The 20556-nt window shown below is 42.6% G+C and overlaps 1 protein-coding gene across 6 annotated transcripts in view; it reads left to right on the top strand.

Moving 5' to 3' along the window:
- The window catches only part of LOC127649526 (SPRY domain-containing SOCS box protein 4-like), a 121042-nt gene that overhangs the window by 69495 nt on the left and 30991 nt on the right, over positions 1–20556 (top strand). The gene's annotated exons all lie outside the window — the stretch shown is intronic.

Here is a 20556-nt window from a genome sequence, read left to right as displayed (position 1 = left end):
TACAGGAAACATTATATGAGTTGTTTATTGGCAGATGACGTTCTAGTTTGTCAATGTATATGTAGGGCTGCATTCGGTGTGTGTTAGCATGTTTGTGCAAGTGATTATGTATTAGTTTCAAGCACTTGGAGCTGTTAAGCTATTCCAAGGCTAAACACTGAGCCTCTGTGTTTGTAAAGGCTTGAAACTCTCCTTCACCCAACTTAAGCATGTGTTTTGGAAACACTTGCTCCCACTAAGCAGATACATTTGAGTGTGTATGAGAGAGGGTTTGTGTAAAATTGTGTTTTAAAGTCAGAGGCATGTTTTTGTAACCCTCTGTGCTTTATTCGATAGCGTAACCTCAAAGTGATTTTCTCCTCACATCTGAACAAAAATTCGGAAAGTCACAGATCTGATTTAGCTATTTTCTGTCATGAACAAATCTCCTAGTTCACATGTCTATACTTGTGGATAATTATTCATTTTTTTACTTAGACATAAAACAAAGCAGTAAGCTAATAGATGCTATGCACTACACTCCACATTGTGCTTAATATTAAGTCTTCATTTACTCACTTTTGTGTTAAAGCAAAACCATATGACTTACTTAGAAAAGGAGATATTTTAATTATAATTTAATGTTGTCCTGTTGGCTGAATTCACTTCAATGGCAGTAGGCATTGACTCACTTTAACACTTTATCAAGCACCCAAAAGATTAATAAAAGTAGTCCATGCATCATATTTCAAGTCTTCTGAAGGCATATGATCACTTTGGATGATGAAAGACCATTAGTTAAGTTGTTTTTTAATGTCAAATCATTAATAAATTATGTAAACGGCACTCAATCCAATATAACGGCTATGTTATTAACATGAATCTTGTGACCAATTGTCATGCTTACAGAATTTTTGGTTTTTAGTGAACTATTCCTTTAACAACACCTCTTAACTGTGATAAAATCACTGTAACACACAGCTTTGAGTAGCTTATTGCTATTATAAAATGCCTGAAATAGCAATATGATAAGACACAGATGTTCAGTAAAAAATTACATTTAATAATTATATTAATCAACAATTATTCTGGCAAGTAATAGTTAATTTCATAATTGTTATTAGCTGTGAGCAACCTTGCCACATTAATATAGTATTCAATTGATATACGGTCAGTGGTGTATATTGGCTATTTTACAGTGAATGTGGCTCATCCAGTCATATTTTAGATTCAGAACTATCCATTTTTATAATATATATATATATATATATATATATATATATATATATATATATATATATATATATAAACACTGGCTGCTAAAAGTTTGGAATAATATTTTGGAAGGAAATTGGTATTTTAATTCACCAAAGTGCCATTCAACTGATCACAAGGTATAGTCAGGACATTACTGATGTAAAAGGCAGAACCATCACTATTTGAAAAACAGTAATTCTTCATCAAATCTAGATATGCCCCATTTCCAGCAGCCATCGCTCCAACACTTTATCCTTGAGTAATCATGCTAAATTGCTAATTTGGTACTAGAAAATCACTTGCCATTATATCAAACACAGTTGAAAGCTATTTGGTTCATTAAAGGAAGCTTAGTATTGCCTTTGTATTTGTTTTTGAGTTGTCACAGTATGCAATAGACTGGCATGTCTTAAGGTCAATATTAGATAAAAAAATGACAGCTATACAATGCTTGACATTGTACAAAGGTGTACAGTACAGTCTTCAAATACAAAGGACAACTGGCTCTAACAAGGACAGAAAGAGATGTGGAAGGGCAGATGTACAACTAAACAAGAGGATAAGTACATCAGAGTCTATAGTTTAAGAAATAAACACCTCACATGTCCTCAGCTGACAGCTTCATTGAATTCGACCCGCTCAACATCAGTTTCATGTATAACAGTAAAGAGAAGATTAAGGGGTGCAGGCCTTATGGGAAGAATTGCAAAGGAAAAATCACCTATGAAACAGAAAACAAAAAGAAAAGTTTAGAGTGGGCAAAGAAACACATACATTGGACAACAGATAATTGGAAAAGAGTGTTATGGATCTTAACACGATTGAGCTATTGTGGGATCAGCTAGACTGTAGACTGCGTGTGAGGAGTGTCCAACAAGACAGCCACATCTATGGCAAGTGCTACAGGAAGTGTGGGGTGAAATGCCACCTGAGTATCTGGACAAACTGACAGCTAGAATGCCAAGGATCTGCAAAGCTGTCATTGCTGCATGTGGAGGATTTTTTGATGAGAACTCTTTGAAATAGTTTAATAGTTTTTTCAAATTGTAATAGTAACTTTACACGTTATTAATGTCCTAACTATACATTGGGATCAGTTGAATGCCACTTTGGTAAACCAATTTCTTTCCATAAGAACAAATCTGTACATTATTCCAAACCAGTATATATAAATCACTTAAAGAAGCACTCCTCTCTCTCCATGTACATTAGAATGAATGTAAATGTGAAAAAAGCATGATATTCCTTTATAAAATCCATAATTGTAAAATTAACAAAGTGTTAATTTAATAAACAGCAGTAAAGCTCATAAGCAGAATCCTATCAGTGTCATTTCAACCCTGTTTACGTGGATTAGACTGCTTTGCCCTTGGAGTCTCTGTATGGCGTATTTCCATATCAGGGGACAGAGGGCAGAGTGGGACACTCTCAAAAGCCCCCTCATCTGTAGTTGAAAGAGCCATCTTTCTCCTTTTCAGATGGAAAGAGTTTGGTTGAAGGAATTGTAATAGAGGAACTCAGTAAGTGGCCCTAAATCCATTTGAAACCTTTTCAAAGCTTCTCTATTTGCTGGAACATTGTATGAAATGAGGGAAGCACTGTGTAATGCTCAAAAGAGAGAGAATTCTGTGTATGTCATGAGGTGCTTGGCAAAGCCATCTTTGGACCAGATCACATTTCCAAAGTAGTAATAAGATTGTAATGCGGACTTCAATTAGGGCTTCAATGTATACATGTGTGTACATGTTGTAGGTGTTTTGCACATTTTTAGTCATGTGCAGGGTGTTTAAGATAATTTCCTTTTTTAGTGCAAGAGACTGAGAGTTAAAGTTAGAGGGAGGGAGAGGGAGAGAGAGAGCGCGAGAAAGAGAAAATCATGGGTAATGAATGCAATAAGGAAGATGAGGTTGGGAAAATGTAAGCTGAGACATTTTTAGATATGTGCAGTACATTTTTAAACCCCAGGCTTAATTTTAATATATATGCAAGCTTGTTCCCTACACTGGCATATTACACAACTCAAAACAAAGCAAACTAGTTTTATTACACACGCTCACATCTGTCTGAATTAAGCAGCAACTTTGATGGTATATAACTCTAAGAATTGCTATGAGTTTGTAGTTTTCAAGGTAGGAGGCTTTGAGGGAGAGAAACTATGTCTGTGTATCATATGCATTTCACAGACAGCAAATTGCTGTTAGTGTGAATACCAATTTTGACAGCATTTCTTGGCATCAAATGTGCAGTGACTCAAACCTATTGCTGCCTACTTAGCATTTTTGGGCATCATACACATGCATTCTCAAATCCCAATGACCTGCCTACTTAGGATACTTGGGCTTCAAACATGTGGTGTCTCAACCTAGTGAGCTACCTTTTTTGACATAATAGTCATGGTGTCTGAAAACGTAGTGAGCTACAGTACCTACATAGACAGCTTTTTTGGGCACAATACAATGGAAAAAATGAATAGTAATATTTACTTTTTGTTAATTTACATTTTTATTACGTTTTTGTACAGTTTTTTTTTTTTTTAAGTAAATTAACTTAACTTCATAACATAATATTGATTAAAGTGAGTAAAATTAACTTTAACATTTAATTTAATGCAGCAACTTTTACTCACAAATCTGAAGTTCATGGTACGTAAAAAACGTAGTGAAATTTGAATGATTATTTTATTAAAATATTTCACATTTCCTTATAATCATCTACCACATGACATACTAAAGCCTTCCACAGAAAAGCTTAATGCACTAGAAACACTCTTTGGATTACTGGTGATAGAAGCAAGATATTAAGCTTTACACGCAGACCTCAATGCTTGGTGCACAAAACACGATGACGGTAACAATCAACAGATAATTGTTCTAATCACACATGGGTCATTTTGAGAAGAAAATGAACTTCAGAATTTACCAAATAAGAGGTTAACAAATGTAACAAAATCAACAATAAAAACGGTGTAGCCTAAATCAACTTGCAAACAGTAAAACCACACAACTCATTATTAAAACCAGATGCATACTGTGAATCCTAGCTTCAAAGAGTATGTTTTCTTTTCCTGTGAAATATTTAAATTAAGAATTGATACACAATGACACATTGTAAAAATAACACAATCATAAATACTATTTATTTAATCTGCATTAACTTTTTGATTAGAGTACAAATTTAGAATTGACTAAATATATTAAGTTCATGCTTTAACTTATTCAATGTAGAATGCAATTCATCTTTTCTGCTATTTGTACTCCACCACAAAATATTTTGTTTCAGTGTAGTCAAGGTGGCTCAAAACCTAGTGACTACCCAATTAAACAGAAATTTAGAGCATCAAATGTGCAGGGTCTCAAAACTTAGTGAGCTGCCTAATTAGACAGCATTTGCGAGTAGAGTAATCCATCTAGCGCAACTTTACCTACAGACAAGGTGCATGGAGAAGACAAAGTACAATCAAAGAGGATAAATCCAGCAACACTTGTTGAAGGGAGAGATTTATTAGATAAAAGCTGACGCATTTCAGCACAAAGGCTTTCAACTGGGTTTACAAAGTTAGAACAGAGCAGATACAAAGCACTTATTTAAATATGTACAAGAGTATCATCTAGCCAATGAGCACTGACGTGCGGTCTGGGTAGGCAAACTAGGCACTGCCTACCCTGCCAAAATTCAAAAATAAAATGTTTATTAAATAATAAACATGTATTTATATTTTTACTTTTTATTCTTGTGATTTATATATGCAATATGTGTGTTATTCCAATTGTTTAGACGTTATGATGACAAATGTAGCAGTTACGCATAATCAACTAAAAACATATGGTAGAATAAGCAGTGCTTTTACGGTCCATTCATTGCAGACGACAAGCGGAAAACCCATGTTGCGCATGCGCACTTCGATCCTGTATTCTTTAACATGTACGGCAAAAAGCACAAATCTGCTGTGCCTTTTGACGTAAATATGTTATGCCCGTAATCATCTCCGTTACGTATCAGACATGGACCAATTAAAATCGAGATATTCCTGGACATTTGCGTAGCTAACGTCATTACGCCACAGCTAGCCAAATTCAAAATCAAAATGACAGCACCGGCCGTAATCACGGAATTAAGAAATTTTTCCAAGCTCGATTTTAATTCCAAATATGAGTTAATTGCAAGAGGGAGGTCTTCGCCAGCCTTAGATGGACTAGTACAGCAAAAGGGCCCAAAACTTATCCGATCATTTCAAACTGATTGGTATGTAAGAAAAGATTGGCTATGTGGCTGTGCGCTTGTGTGTGTGTGTGCGTGAGAGAGAGAATACACGATATACATCCTGATTTGTACATTTCTTGATATGCAGCGCTTGTGCGTAACGTTCACTGTTTACGCTGTGTGTGTGTGTGTGTGTGTGTGTGTGTGTGTGTGTGCGTGAGAGAGAGAGAGTACACTCTGTATATATACATCCTGATTTGTACATTTCTTGATATGCCGCGCTTGTGTGTAACGTTCACTGTTATTACGTATTATTAGCTTAAACAATAAATCAGGTAATCTGGCTTTCATAACTCAGTGCCTAGCCTCTTTAAGACATCACCGCACGTCACTGCCAATGAGATGGATAGGACAATCATATCTGTCAATCAGGGAACAGCAGTTTCAATTGCACTAATTAGGCAAAAAAGTAGGTCAATAAGAAAACCACACCCATCAAATTACACATCATGGAGACCATTCACAAGAAACGACTTAATAAAAGACCTGCAAATACAAAACCAATACGCTTGAAAACACTTAAAAACAATAAAAAAGTAAAAACTAAATGTTAAAAATGGTAAAAAAAAAAAAAAAAAAAATTATAATTCTTAATTAGACAGCATTTGTGTACATTACAGGCATGGTGTCTCAAAACCTAGTGAGATGCCTACATAGAAAACATTTGTGAACATCATAGGATTGGTTTCTTAAAACCTAGTGAGCTGCCTAGTTTTGGACATCATAGGCACAGTGTCTCTAAATCTAGTTAGCTGCCTACTTAGCATTTTGGGAATCATAAGCTACCTACTTAGATGGCATTTTTAGGAATTACAGGCACATTTTCTCAAAACCTGTAAAGCTGTCTACTTAGACAGCATTTTTAGATAGCTGCCTACTTTGATGGCATTCTTAAAAATCATAGGCATAGTGTCTCAAAACCTAGTAAGCTGCCTACTTAAGTCCTGTTCACACCATTGACGTCATCGCGCAACAAAGCGACATGATCCCATTAATTTTCAATGAGAGCAAAGCCACACGAGCTGCAGTGACCATTGGCAACAGAGGTTGCCGTGGCGAGTGACAAGTCAAAGTTGAGAAAATTTTTACTTTATGCAGATTATGAACGACTACCGATGATAGTGAAGACAGTGGAGTTCTCATCATCTGTCTCCAGGCAGTGAGTGTTCAAGATACTGGAGTTGAGTTCAGGCAAGATGGAGAAGAGGTTTCTGTGAGCAATTTAACTGTTTTATATAATTTGTCTGTAATCACACTCTCCCCTGCAAAATGTACATTTTTAGAAGCAATAGAACTGATTCCTTGACAAAATAGAATGATGATTAGTTTTATGGGCAGTATAATCTGCAACCAGAATTTCCAATCAGAGTCTAGCTACACCAAGTGACAATGTTGTTTTCTGTGTGAACAGGGCTTTAGACAGCAGTTTTAGACATCACAGGCACAGGGTCTTAAAACCTAGTGAGCTGCCTACTTTTTGTGGGGGCATCATAAACATGGTGTCTCCAAACCTAGTGAGCTGCCTACTTAGACAGCATTCTTGGACATAGGCACAGTGTCTAAAGCCTGGTGAGCTATCTTTAGTACTTAGCATTTTTGGGCATTATAGGCACAATGTCTTGAAACCTAGTAATGCTACTGTACCTTCTTAGTATTTTTGGGGGCATAATAGGCTAATTTAGGAATGCACTTGTACTACTTATAAATACTGTCTAGGTAGGCAGCTCATTAGGCTTTGAAACACAGTCCATACAATATATGAGTGAGAGGATCTCATGACTCATGAGAAAGCTCAGATGAAAATCTGTGAGGAAAGCCTAAAATACTGATTGTGTGAGAACAGGAACCCAAGACAGTGTGCGAAAGAGATGTTATTGTGTGTCTGTTTATGTGAGTGTGCACACAAAATGTGTAGGCATCTGCATGCTTAAGTGTGAAAGAGAGTGAGAAATCTGCAAGAAGATATTTCTCTGGCTCTGTGGAGCTCACGTCTGTCTGCTCTGTTCTGTACTGTATATGAGTGACAGAATTCTGAGAAGTTATCTGTACGGCAGTGGAACAGAGTGTTTATCACTGCCGTTATGATTCATTGCACTGCAAATGAAAAGCAGCAGGCAGGCTCTGAACAAGCCTCATAACAGCACACACATACAGGCTACAAACACACCATCCGAGTTAGGGATTCTAAATATAAATATAAATATCAAAGATGATGACTTTCATAACACTGTAAAATCTAATTATCACAATTGACAACATTATTTAATAAACAAGTGTAATCTAGGCACGAGTTCAAATCTGTTTATGACATGACAGAGCTATCATACTCATTCAAAATGCAAATGCAAGGCCTGGACATTTTGTGACGTGCAAAAGCTGGAATTTCACCCGATATGCACTAGTTATGGCCTGGAAAGGTCACGCAGTGCAGACTGGGTGGAGTCGAGTCAGAGTGTTCGCATTCCATGCCATATCTGTGACCCAGAAGCCCTTGAGATTGCGAGGTCAGCCATTCTGTCTGCATGCAGCGCCTTTATGCCATCCGTCATGAGCAAGATGAACAGAGAACAGTTTGACTGCCTGTACTGGCACAAATTACTAGCGTCTAACAAAGCAACAAGCGGGAAATTGACATGTGCCGCCCCAATGTGAATGTGCACCACAGAGTAGATATAATTGAGAGATGGCATTCTATCTGTCTTCTCTCTCTCTCTCTCTCTCGCTTTCTGACTGGCAAAAGGCTGCTGTCACTGTGCCCTGTTTTGTCAGGGATTAAAACACCAATTAGCTCTAGCTATGATTCATCACACAATTGTGTCTGCTCTACATTGCCGCTACGCTAGCGTGCTCTCTAGGCACCCAGAGAGGAAGAGGTGAGGATGAAAAGAGGGCATGTGTACAGAGAATGTGCGTTGTGAAGACCTACATGGCTTAAATGTTCTTCTAAAAATCTTTGTATTCAGCAAAAGAAAAAAAAAAACATACACATCTAGGATGGCATGATGGTTAGTAAACGATGAGAGAATTTTCATTTTTGGGTGAACTATTCCTTTAAAGCATAATCCTGCTATGTAAGCACTCTGTAGCATACATTGGGAATAGCATACATTGGTTTCAGCGTTATCATTAAATAAAAACATAAAAACTATGAATGAGAAAAATGTAACAAAATATATCGATCCTTCATGTTAGAATTTCAATACAGTATTGTGAAGTCAAATATTGTGGTTCTTCAAAATATAAACTTTTCCCCCAACTTCTGTTTTTAATGTGTGACAAAGTCAGTTTTAGGTGCTCTAATTTTGTGTGCATGTATTTGACAGGTAATGTGTCTATGCAACAGAGTGATGTCTCAATGTTTATGTAAGATGGGTTGGCTAAGTAAAGAAGGCTGCTATTTGGGTCAGTGGGTTAGCATTGCGTGGTGCCGCTGGCCCGCAGCAAATTTGCCTATTAAGTTTGCAGGGTTGTCTGCATCTTATCTGAGCGATTAGCATACTCTCAGGCTCTCTTGGGTTTGAGTGTGTGTTTGGCAAATTTGACGCAGTGGTGCCGTTTGGGCCACATCTGCTACTTAAGACCTAAGCTATGTTTGCTAAACTGTTACATTCTTCCCTTTGATGTTAGCAATCTCTTAAGACACCTAAACTAAACATTTCTACAGAGAGAGGTATAACAGGGTTTATTCATTCTGTTGGCTTTTGCTGTTCACCTTATTTGAACTGATTTGCAGTCAGAAATTTATTTTTGTATGTATTTTTAAGATGTTACTATGGTTTAGCATTAGCTGGGCTGCATCCTTATTCACATATGTGTACTATGGATTAATGGTAAATGCTACAATGGTGACACATACTGATAGTACATATTTTTGAGTATGTAGTGCACCAGTATTTGGACACACTATCATGTATTGTCACCCCATTGTTGCATACTTTTTGCATTTGCTTGTAAACAGCTAAATTAATTTCCTGAAAAATCATTATTACTTAATTTTTTAGAATCATATCAGCAGTTTTAAATCATTGAAAAACTGCTTAGGCACTATCAGACTCATGTTTACTGTAATTTTTCATCAACTGAAAATGTCAAACCATTACAAACTTGTCTGTGCAAGAAGGGGTAGTTGGCAATATTAGTCCAAAAAAACATTCATAGATGCACACTTCATATATCCACGTAAAAATATGCAATCCAAACATCTTTGGCACCGTGTTTTCAGTGTGCTATGATTTGAGATACACTAATCTTTCATATTATTTAGAACAGATAGTATATGCATTGGGACATAGCCCTTATGTAATCACATCCAGAAAGCAGTTGTATGGTTTTTGCTAGTTTGTGTGTATATTGTGTTCTCCTCTTCTGTCTCTAATTGGTTGATGACAGCAGCTGGCTCAAATTTTGTGTGTACATTTTTTAGAGGCTTTTGGGAAATTATCAGTTGAGGAAGGGAGTTAGAGCAATGCTGTCATGCATTTTAATTGGCCCATCAGCATCTGTCAGTCAGTGGGCGGGGCAGGAACATATGAAGATATCAAATATCAGATGTAGCTTTGCACCTATCTACATCCTGTTTCAAGGACTATGAATTGCATCTGACCCCTGTCGCAAAAACATGTATTTTTATAGTACATAAGTTTGCATCCTCGTTTTGTCTCAAAAGTTTACACACCCCTTTCAGAATTTATACAAATATAAGATATAAAATATCACATTTTTATTTAGTACTGCATTTTGTTTACATATATCACACAAGAAAAAATAAGAACAATTTACACACATCATCCTGTTTAGAAGTTTACATCCCCTTGGATCTTAATATAGTACGTTGCCTTCAGCATCATTGAATGTTTGCACTTTTTGAAATAGTCCAACATCAAATAGCCACTTTTGGGAGGAACTCAAATGTGCAGAAGATGCTGGAAAACCAAAGAACATGCAGTACCTGGAGGATTTTTCTTCAGAGCGGTACACTGCTTCACTGCTCAGGACAAAGCAGGAACTCATTCACAAAGAACTATCACAAAAGACACAAACAGTTATTGATCATCCAGGAAGCAACACACCAGAAGAACCAAGGTGATGTAAACCTTTGAACTGGATCTTTTAAAAATGCTTTATATGTAAATATCTTTTATATCAAATCAGCGTAGTACCAAATAAAAACAAAATTACATTTTTATGATCTCTTTTTTATTTAAATGATAAACATCTTGCATATTCTGCAACCGGGATGCAAACTTGTGCACTCAATTGCATATATTTTTGTGATACCTTAGAAAATATACAAAAATAATATGTAGTTGAAAAAATATTTGCTAATATTATAAATATATTTTCATGATTGTGTTTTAAAGATTTCCTGTTTCATTGGCATCCCCAAAATTAAAGGCTTATAAAGGCTTAGTCAATTGTTTTTTTATAATTTTAAAGAAAACTTATTAACCCAAGAAACTGAAAAAATAAATCACAAAAAACATGCCAAAAATTTACTGTTTTTCTTTTTTTCTGATTTTACATTATATATGTCAGGGTGCAAATGAGAAAACTCTGATAAACTGCTTTTTTGTTGCTGTTGTTCCCAATCAACTGTTACTGAGTAATATTTTGTGTTCATAAGAAAAAGCAATCAAAAGTTATAGCATTACAAAAATAATTTTCATAGTGTCCAAAAACGTCTCCAAGTGTCCAAAAGCCTCTCCAAACAAAAAAAGCATAATAATTGTACATAAGAACTATTTGCATATGCAAAAACAACAATGAATAAAGTATGCTCTCTCTCTCTCTCTCTCTCTCTCTCTCTCTCCAAAGCATGCAGGCATGAGTAACAAGATCTAATTCAGTACCATTCTGTGTCATTTGAGCCCTCATTAAGTTATAGGGTCATGTCTTTGTTGAGACCATATTTAATTAGAGAGAACGATCCCCTCTGCCCATATTTGGATGACTTACACCTCTGTTTGCAGCGATCTGAATTCTAATTCGATTGGTTTAGCTTTCCATGATAATGGACAACATACTTCATAATTTCCGATGAAGTAATCTGATCTAGAAGATCTAACGTGTTTTCAGATAGCAAAGACATGTACTTAGCTATTACTCACTATATTTTTGTCTGTGAGTAAATTAATTAGGCTGGTTGTATTCTACTTTCCAACGACATATGACACATGGCTATTTGATCAGTTCTATGTTTTTATTAATTACAATAGTGCAGTGCAAAAGTTTTTATCAATTATCAATATGGAACACTTCTGATTTGTCTGCAAATTTCTTACATTTCTATTTTGTTGTGGTCAAGACTGTAGTGATATTTTTTTTCTCGGCGAGCCCACCGCCGTAAAATCAATTATGTAAATATTGGCCAAAATGTAAATAATAATAACATTATTATAAAGATTATATTTCTTCCCACCATGCTTTTTACAACATATTCTTACAGTATATAAATATATTTTGTCCAGGAAAAAATAAATAAAAAATAAAATATATATATATATATATATATATATATATATATATATATATGGAGGAAGCAAACAGATTTATAAAGATGTAAATAAAGGACAGAGAAAGAATGAAAAAGGCAGAGAAGTGGTCTGTACTCTTTTCAGGACAAACAACTTGGCTCTGTGTTAATTGAGAGCTGGTCATTAGAGGATTAGTTTGCTGGATCAGGTTTTAGCTAACGCCATAAGGCTGCTGCCACAGCTGTTACAATCATCCTTAAACTACAACAATCACACACAGACACACACTGTGAAGTCAAGGGGAGGTTAAGCACATCCACAGAATGCCTCCGTAATGCTATGAGAGAGCACAGGGGACGTTTGGAAACTGTTGAGCATTTTTATATTTATTTTTTGCTGACAAAGCTGGTGAGCTACCCATTTCTGCAGTCTTAGTGCCTTGATGTCTTTTTCTGCACTGAAAATATTTGGAAATGACAGCTATGAGAGTGTGATATTAAAACATATAATTACTCAGCCGTCCCTCCGTGATATGGCACCCAAGGTTGGTTCGATACCTCAGGCTCATAATATGTTGAAATGAGGCTTACCTTTCAGATTTATGACTTATCTCCCTCTGTGTGTGTGTGTTCCACAGAAACACCACTCCACAATGCGCCGTTGGCTTGCTAAGCATCTTGGGTAATCTCCTCGAAGGCTTATTTTGTGGAAAAACAAAGAGTAGACAGAAGCCGTTTGTTCTGTGTATTGTTGGCAGTTCCTCTGCCAAACTGAACATTTCAACACGGCTGCGCTGTCATAACACTTCATGCTTTATTTGCACCTTTCATCCACTTTTCTCAATGGAATAAAACACAACAATGGGATAGGGGACTATTTACACCAATAAACAGACACAATAACCTCTTAAAATTACACACCAATGCATGCAAAGGTGAAAAAGGTTACTACTCCTTTTTCGTGGAGAGCTCAAGGAATATCTAGGGGGCAATACTGGAACTGAGCGCCCATGAGCAAAGATGGCAGCCTTCATTTTGCTAGCTTTCTGAGAACCCTTGGCTAGGTGAGCACAGTCATAGAGATGAATGGGGATGCTAACAGATAGCTCTCTCCAGGTATTTTATAGCTCTATGCTTTGTGTACATAACCTGGCCTTAGGTAGCTGCTATTGGTTTCTTTCCTGTTCACCCATGGTTGATGTTTTAGCAACATGGGCTTACACAAACACAGAAAGCTTCAGATTTATCGTCAGGGGTGGGTATTGTACCAAAAATTTTTACTCAAGTAAAAGTACAATTCATAAAAAAATATTATTACTCAAGTATAAGTACAATTATTAATGTAAAAAAACTACTCAAGAGTAAGAAAGTATCCAATTAAAAGAATACTCAAATAGCGAGTAACAAGTTACTTCTACATAAAACATAATGGGCGATTAATCCCCAATATTCCATTGCATAATACACATTCAACATGTATTACAGAATAATAATAATTATACTACAACTAATAAAAAATATACTATTACTACTACTACTACTAATAATAATAATAAAATTATAATAATAATAATTATTATTAATGGAAATAATCACCCTCATGTTGTTTCAAACCATTTGACTTTCTTCAATGCAATGCATCTTAAACAATGCAACACAATTAAAGAGATGTCAGGCAGAATCGTCTAGGTTACGTATGTAACCTCCGTTCCCCGATGGAGGGAACGAGACGTTGTGTCAGAGAAGCGACACTAGGGGTCTCTCTTGAGCGCCGATATTCACCTCTGGACTATGAAAAAAGGCCAATGAGAGTTGGCAACCAGTATTTGCATGTCCCGCCCCCGGACATACGGGTATTTAAGTGGCGCAAATACGGGAGTTCATTCAGGATTTTTCTGAGGAGCCGGAAATGGTCCGGCCACAACAGTGGCTCGGCTCAGCGATGTGGCAGGGGAGACACAACGTCTCGTTCCCTCCATCGGGGAACGGAGGTTACATACGTAACCTAGACGTTCCCCTTCTGTCGCTCTCTCCACGTTGTGTCAGAGAAGCGACACTAGGGGTCCACTTATAAAAGCGCCACGCGCAGAGCCGTGTACGTGAACTGCTGATACAGGAGCGAGCAGGTATTCTTACGTGCAGGACGACCAACTGTATCAGGCTGCACGTACCCTTCCCCAATGCCCCATTTAAGCCATCAGGATTCCTTATTGTTACCCGGAAGGGGAACAAGGTGCTGGCTGCCAACCTGGGAACGGGCCAAGCCTGGCTGGGCCTCTTTTCTCTCTATGTTTCTCGCATAGAGCAGCTTAGGCCGGGGCCCTTACACGCATTGAGGGAAGGGGGTCTTAGCCCTTATTCAGGGCGGAGAAGACCCTGCGGAGGCCACGCCTACCCGAGAGGGGAGGCAAGTTTAAGTGGCAAAACCATCAGAGGCCTGACTTAGGCCCTATGTGGAAAAGTCGGTGCGGTGGTGGATCCAGCCTATAGAGGGGGGAACATACAGCACGGCAACCGAGGCAGCCGTGACTGCCTAAGGGAAGCACGGGAGTCCACTTGCCAGAGGGGACAGAACCGTGGCGTTACACACAGGGGGAGTCTGAAGGAGGCCTTACCTGTGGAGCACCTACACCAGTGCAGGGTAGCTTGCGGTACCCGCAGTGGCTTGGGTTGGCGAGTTCCTCCGCTGAACTGCGACCCACGAGGGCTAGGGAGGAATCAACCAGTGTCCCAAACCTGAGATCTCCTGGGAATGAAGGCGCACTGTTTCCCCTGGTTAGGGGGAAGGGCGCTAGGTGCAAGCGATTCACCCGGTCAGATCTTGAGCGTGCCACCGAGTTCTACAGGCTCGGTACCTGAGAGAACACGGTACGATACTGACCCAACTTGGAGATTGTAGAATCTCGCGAAAGTTTTAGGTGTTGCCCAGCCCGCTGCTCTACAAATGTCTGCTAGGGCAGTGCCCCTAGCCAGTGCCCATGAGGACGCAACACTCCTGGTGGAGTGGGCTCGGACCCACAAAAGGGGGGGGCACGGCCTGGGTGTGATAAGCCAGGGAAATGGCGTCGACAATCCAGTGGGCGAGTCTCTGCTTGGAGACAGCATTCCCTTTCTGCTGTCCCCCAAAGCAGACGAAGAGCTGCTCAGAGCGTCTAGTGCTCTGTGTGTGGTCCAGGTAGATACGTAAGGCACATACTGGACACAGCAGTGAAAGGGCTGGATCTGCCTCCTCCCGGGGCAGCGCTTGCAGGTTCACTACCTGATCCCTGAAGGGTGTGGTAGGAACCTTGGACACATAGCCCGGTCGTGGTCACATAGCCCGGACCGAACTCCAGGCAAGCATCGCTAACAGAGAACGCATGCAGGTCCCCGACCCTCTTGATGGAAACGAGCGCGATCAGCAGGGCGGTCTTGAGAGAGAGGGCCCTGAGTCCAACTGAGTCAAGCAGCTCGAAGGGGGGTCTCTGGAGTCCCATAAGGATGACCGAGAGATCCCAGGAGGGGAACAGGTTAGGCCGGGAGGGAGCTATCCTCCGGGCACCTTTTAGGAACCTGACGATTAAGTCGTGCTTACCAAGAGACTTTCCGTCTACCGTGTCATGGTGGGCCGCGATAGCGGCGACATACACATTGAGGGTGGAGGGGGACAGCCTCCTCTCCAGTCTCTCCTGAAGAAACACGAGCACTGACCTAACTGCGCACTTCTGCGGGTCTTCGGCACGGGAGGAACACCAGTCCGCGAACAGACGCCACTTTAGGGTGTAAAGATGCCTGGTAGAGGGGGCTCTGGCTTGGCTGATTGTATCTACGATGGTAGATGGTAGCTAGATCTTCCGCATCCCGTCCAGGGGCCAGACGTGGAGGTTCCAGAGGTCTGGGTGCGGGTGCCAGAGCGTGCCCCGTCCCTGAGAAAGAAGGTCCTTCCTCAGGGGAATTCGCCAGGGAAGGGCTGTCGTGAGGAGCGTGAGGTCCGAAAACCAAGTCCGGGTAGGCCAATAGGGGGCTACCAGAATGACTTGCTCCTCGTCCTCCCTGACCTTGCATAGCACCTGTGCAAGAAGGCTCACTGGGGGAAATGCGTACTTGCGCAGCCCCGCGGGCCAGCTGTGTGCCAGCGCATCTGCCACGAGGGGAGCCTCTGTCCGGGCATACCAGAGCGGGCAGTGGGAGGTTTCTTGGGAGGCAAACAGGTCTACCTGAGCCTTGCCGAACCAGTCCCAAATCAGCTGGACCGACTGGGGGTGGAGCCTCCACTCCCCGCCAGGCAAGCTTTGTCTTGACAGCGTGTCCACTATCACATTGAGGTTGCCGGGGATGTGAGTGGCGCGCAGTGACTCCAGTCGCTGCTGACTCCAAAGGAGGAGACGACGGGCGAGCTGTGACATGTGGGGGGAGCGTACTCCGCCTTGGTGGTTTATGTAGGCTATGACCGTGGTGCTGTCTGTCCTGACTAGGATGTGTTTGTTCTGAGTTAACGGGAGGAACTTCTGCAGGGCCAGAAAAACAGCCAGCAGCTCTAGGCAGTTGGTGTGCCAGCGCAGTGGGCCTCGGTTCCACCGGCCTGCGGCTGCGCGCCCGTTGCACACGGCGCCCCAACCCAATTTGGAAGCGTCGGTTGTGACCAGAACGCGTCGGGACACCTGCTGCAAGGGTACACCTGCCCTTAGAAAGCAGAGGTCTGTCCAGGGTTTGAAGGTTTAGCGGCAGGCAGAACTAACTTTTACGTTGTGCATGCCGCGGCGCCATGCTCGTCTCGGGACTTGAGTCCGGAGCCAGTGCTGAAGTGGTCTCATATGCATGAACCCCAGTGGTGCGGCCGCCGCGGAGGATGCCATATGTCCCAGGAGCTGTTGGAAACGTTTTAGCGGGACCACGGCGCCTGGCTTGAAGGAAGCGAGGCATTTCAGCACCGACTGAGCACACTCGTTGGAGAGACGTGCTGTCATTGAGACTGAGTCTAACTCCAGACCGAGAAAAGAGATGCTCTGGACCGGGGAGAGCTTGCTCTTTTCCCAGTTGACCTGAAGCCCCAAACGGCTGAGGTGCCTGAGCACCTGGTCTCTGTGTGCGCATAGTAACTCTCGAGAGTGAGCCAGTATGAGCCAGTCGTCGAGGTAATTGAGTATGCGTATGCCGGCTACTCGGAGTGGGGCAAGAGCTGCCTCTGCGACTTTCGTGAAGACGTGAGGGGACAGAGACAGTCTGAAGGGGAGGATTTTGTACTGATACGCCTGGCCGTTGAACGCGAACCGTAGGAAGGGTCGATGTCGAGGGCAAATTGAGACGTGGAAGTACGCGTCCTTCAGGTCTACCGCTGCAAACCAATCTAGATGCCGGATGCCAGATAGAATTTGTTTCTGGGTGAGCATTTTGAACAGGAGTTTGGACAAGGTCCGATTGAAAACTCGCAGGTCCAAGATCGGTCGTAAGCCGCCGCCTTTCTTGGGTACAACGAAGTAAGGGCTGTAGACACCCTTCTTCGTTTCGGTTGGAGGGACAGGCTCTATCGCGTCCTTTAATAGAAGGGAGGCGATTTCTTCACGCAGGGAATGGGCATGTTGGCCGTGTACTGCGGAAAAATGTACGCCCATGAAGGGGGGCGGAGACCTGGCAAACTGAATTGCGTAACCGAGTCGAATGGTCCGGTGCAGCCAGCGTGACGGGTTGGGCAGTGAAAGCCACGCCTCTAAGCTCCGTGCTAGGGGCACCAAGGGGACGATTTTTTTTGGACGTACCCGGCGGAGCTTCGCAGCGGTGCGGAGAATAAACGACGCCTCCCGCGGCGTCGGGAGGCAACGTGGCGTCTCGAGGCTCCGGTGCTGAGAATAAACTCAAAGCACTTACCTTGCTCCGCGCACCCGGTAGGGGGCGGGTTCGTGACTGAGGAGGAGGTCTGATGCTGGCGTCCTCTGGACTCATCTGAACCGGCCGGCCGGGGAACAGTCGTGAGGCTGAAGGCGGGGACACCGCGTCCATGGAGCCGGGACTGTTGAGGCCTGAAAGCAGAGTGCCGTGAGAACGGCATTTGCGGGCCAGGTGACCCCAGAGACAACAAGGAAATAGCTCTATAGAGTGTAACGAATTTAACAAAAAATTCTCCTCCCGGCCCTCCACCGGTGAACGGAGTGGTCTTACCAGCTCCGGAGCTAATGTCTCGGTCTCTGGGTCTGTCATTTCAGGAGCACCTGGGAGCCTTCTGGGTCCTCAAGGGGCTCCGTGAGACGATGGGCGTCCAACTTCTGCGGGGGGCTCAACGCTGGGGCTGAGAGCTGGGCCCACTCACTTGTTAGTTGAGGCAGAGCACCACTTTCTTTCTTTCTTGAAAGCCACAGGAGGACGCCCTCGGCGAGCAGACAGGGCATGGCCCCTGGCGGCAGGTTTGCGGCAGGGCAGGATGCTTTTTTTGCTTGAAAATAGCCTTCATCTGTTTCTTCACCACTGAGGACTGCTGGGCGAAGTCGTCAAGTGGTGTCGCCGAATGGACGGAGCTGGGAAACGGGGGCGTTTGAGAAAGCGTGCTTTGTCTGCCTCCCGTACTGCCTGTCCATCGTTGCGTTTCTGGACCATCGACTGTTCTAGTGCAGTTCCTGCAGCACGTCAAGAACAGGACTACCCAAGTGCAGATTTTGAAGTGCCCTGGCCCGGCGGACTTGCAGGAGGGGGCCATGGCGTGCAGGGGGAGTGGTCTGGGACCGTTCTACCACCGAGGGTAGCGAGAGCGGAGGAGCGAGGAAGCTGGGCTTGCTCAGCTCGTCATGCACATCCGGGAAGCGGCTGTGAGCGGCGCACATGCCCGCGGAACCAATTAAGCCCGGGGAAGCGTAGCGGACCTTCTTGCGTCAGGCTCAGACTGGGCCGAGACCCGAAGGTGGCGGCCCAGGCGAGTTATCTGCATCCGACGCCGCTGTTACGCTCTCCGATGCAGCGGTGATGTCATCATCCAATGCTGGGGAGCTCGAGGGACCGGACGGTAGGCCGTTAAGCGGACCGCACTAATCCCGAGCTCGAGGGAAGCAGGCAAGCGTGCCGGGAGGCGGGAGGTTTTTGGGGGATTTACCCGCAAAGCGTCCCGTTATTCTCCCCAGATCGTTCTCCATAGCCCGCGGCGCCTGCCTCAATCCCGTAGGAAGGAGGCGAGGCGCGGGGGGCGGCTGAGATGGCTCTCTCTCACTATAAGAGAAAGCAGAGATCGCAACGCTGCCGCGGCTATGTTTTCACACTGAAAACATAACCCATTGGAGAGAATGCTCATCCCGAGCTCGGACAGAAACAAGCAAGCGTGCTGGGGAGGCGGGGGGTTTCGAGGGGGTTCACCCGGCGAAACGGAGCCCGTCATTGTCCCCAGATCGTTTTCATCGCCCGCGGTGCCTGCCTCAATCCCGTGGGAAGGAGGCGAGGCGCGGGGGGCGGCTGAAGCGGCTTTCTCTCACTACAAGAGAAAGCCTACGACCGCAATGCTGTCATGGCTATGTTCTCGCACTGAAAACATAGACCATTCATAAAAACGCTGCCTGCGTGTGATCACAACCCAGGAATGCAAGGCAGTTTTTATGACCGTCAGAGGTGGGGAGACATCAACCACATCCAGAAACTACACGGGGCGGAAATATCGTCTTTAAAAAGACGCGTCCTGAGAAGGACGTTCAACGCCGCTGTGTTTTGCTCTTTAGACCGAAATTACTCTTTTAGAATAACTCTTTCGAGTTGTCTGCGCTGTCGAAGCGCCCAGGGGCAAGAATGCACAGCCGTGCACGAAGGAGAAAGCCGCTGTTATGCGCCGTCAGATCCAACAGCATGCAGAGCGTCAGAGGATTAACCAGGAACTTGGTGTGTAACTCGCAGCAGAGTTCATGCACGACCATCAGCTCCGAAGAAATTTTCTGAATGAACTCCCGTATTTGCGCCGCTTAAATACCCGTATGTCCAGGGGCGGGACATGCAAATACTGGTTGCCAACTCTCATTGGCCTTTTTTCATAGTCCAGAGGTGAATATCGGCACTCAAGTGAGACCCCTAGTGTCGCTTCTCTGACACAACGTGGAGAGAGCGACAGAAGGGGAACAGAATGTTAGCCTTATTCACCATTTGCATGTTTTTTTTCCTCCATATTTTAAAAGGGAATGGTGACTTGAGACTGTCAGTCTCTAACATTTTGTCTAATATCTTTTTTGTTTCCACAAAAAACACAATGTTTCACAGGTTTGGAACAATATGAGGGTGGGAAATGATGATTGAACATTCATTTATAGTTGAACTATCACTCTAAGGATGCTTGACAGATTTGGATAAATCTGTCAATTAGAAAAGGAGTTTGGAAACCAGTGAACAATGTCCAACAGGCCCAATTATACGTAATTCTGAATGAAAAAAAACAAAATCATGCTTTATTAACATATACTGTCGCTTTTTAAAGCGTAAATGCTTTTTAAAGTCCTGCATGGATTCATAGATCAGTTTACAGTATTTTCAGTTTCGAAAGAATTTAGATCATTAGTTCTGTACACTAATGGTAAACTGCAACTTATCTCTCTATTTGGAAGCATGCTGGGCTTTATTTAAGTTCAGAGCTCTGTTGTCCATAAGAAAAA

This window comes from Xyrauchen texanus, chromosome 9, assembly GCF_025860055.1.
Source record: "Xyrauchen texanus isolate HMW12.3.18 chromosome 9, RBS_HiC_50CHRs, whole genome shotgun sequence".
In the NCBI taxonomy this organism is placed as follows: Eukaryota; Metazoa; Chordata; class Actinopteri; order Cypriniformes; family Catostomidae; genus Xyrauchen; species Xyrauchen texanus.
This window is presented reverse-complemented; position numbering and strand designations above follow the sequence as displayed.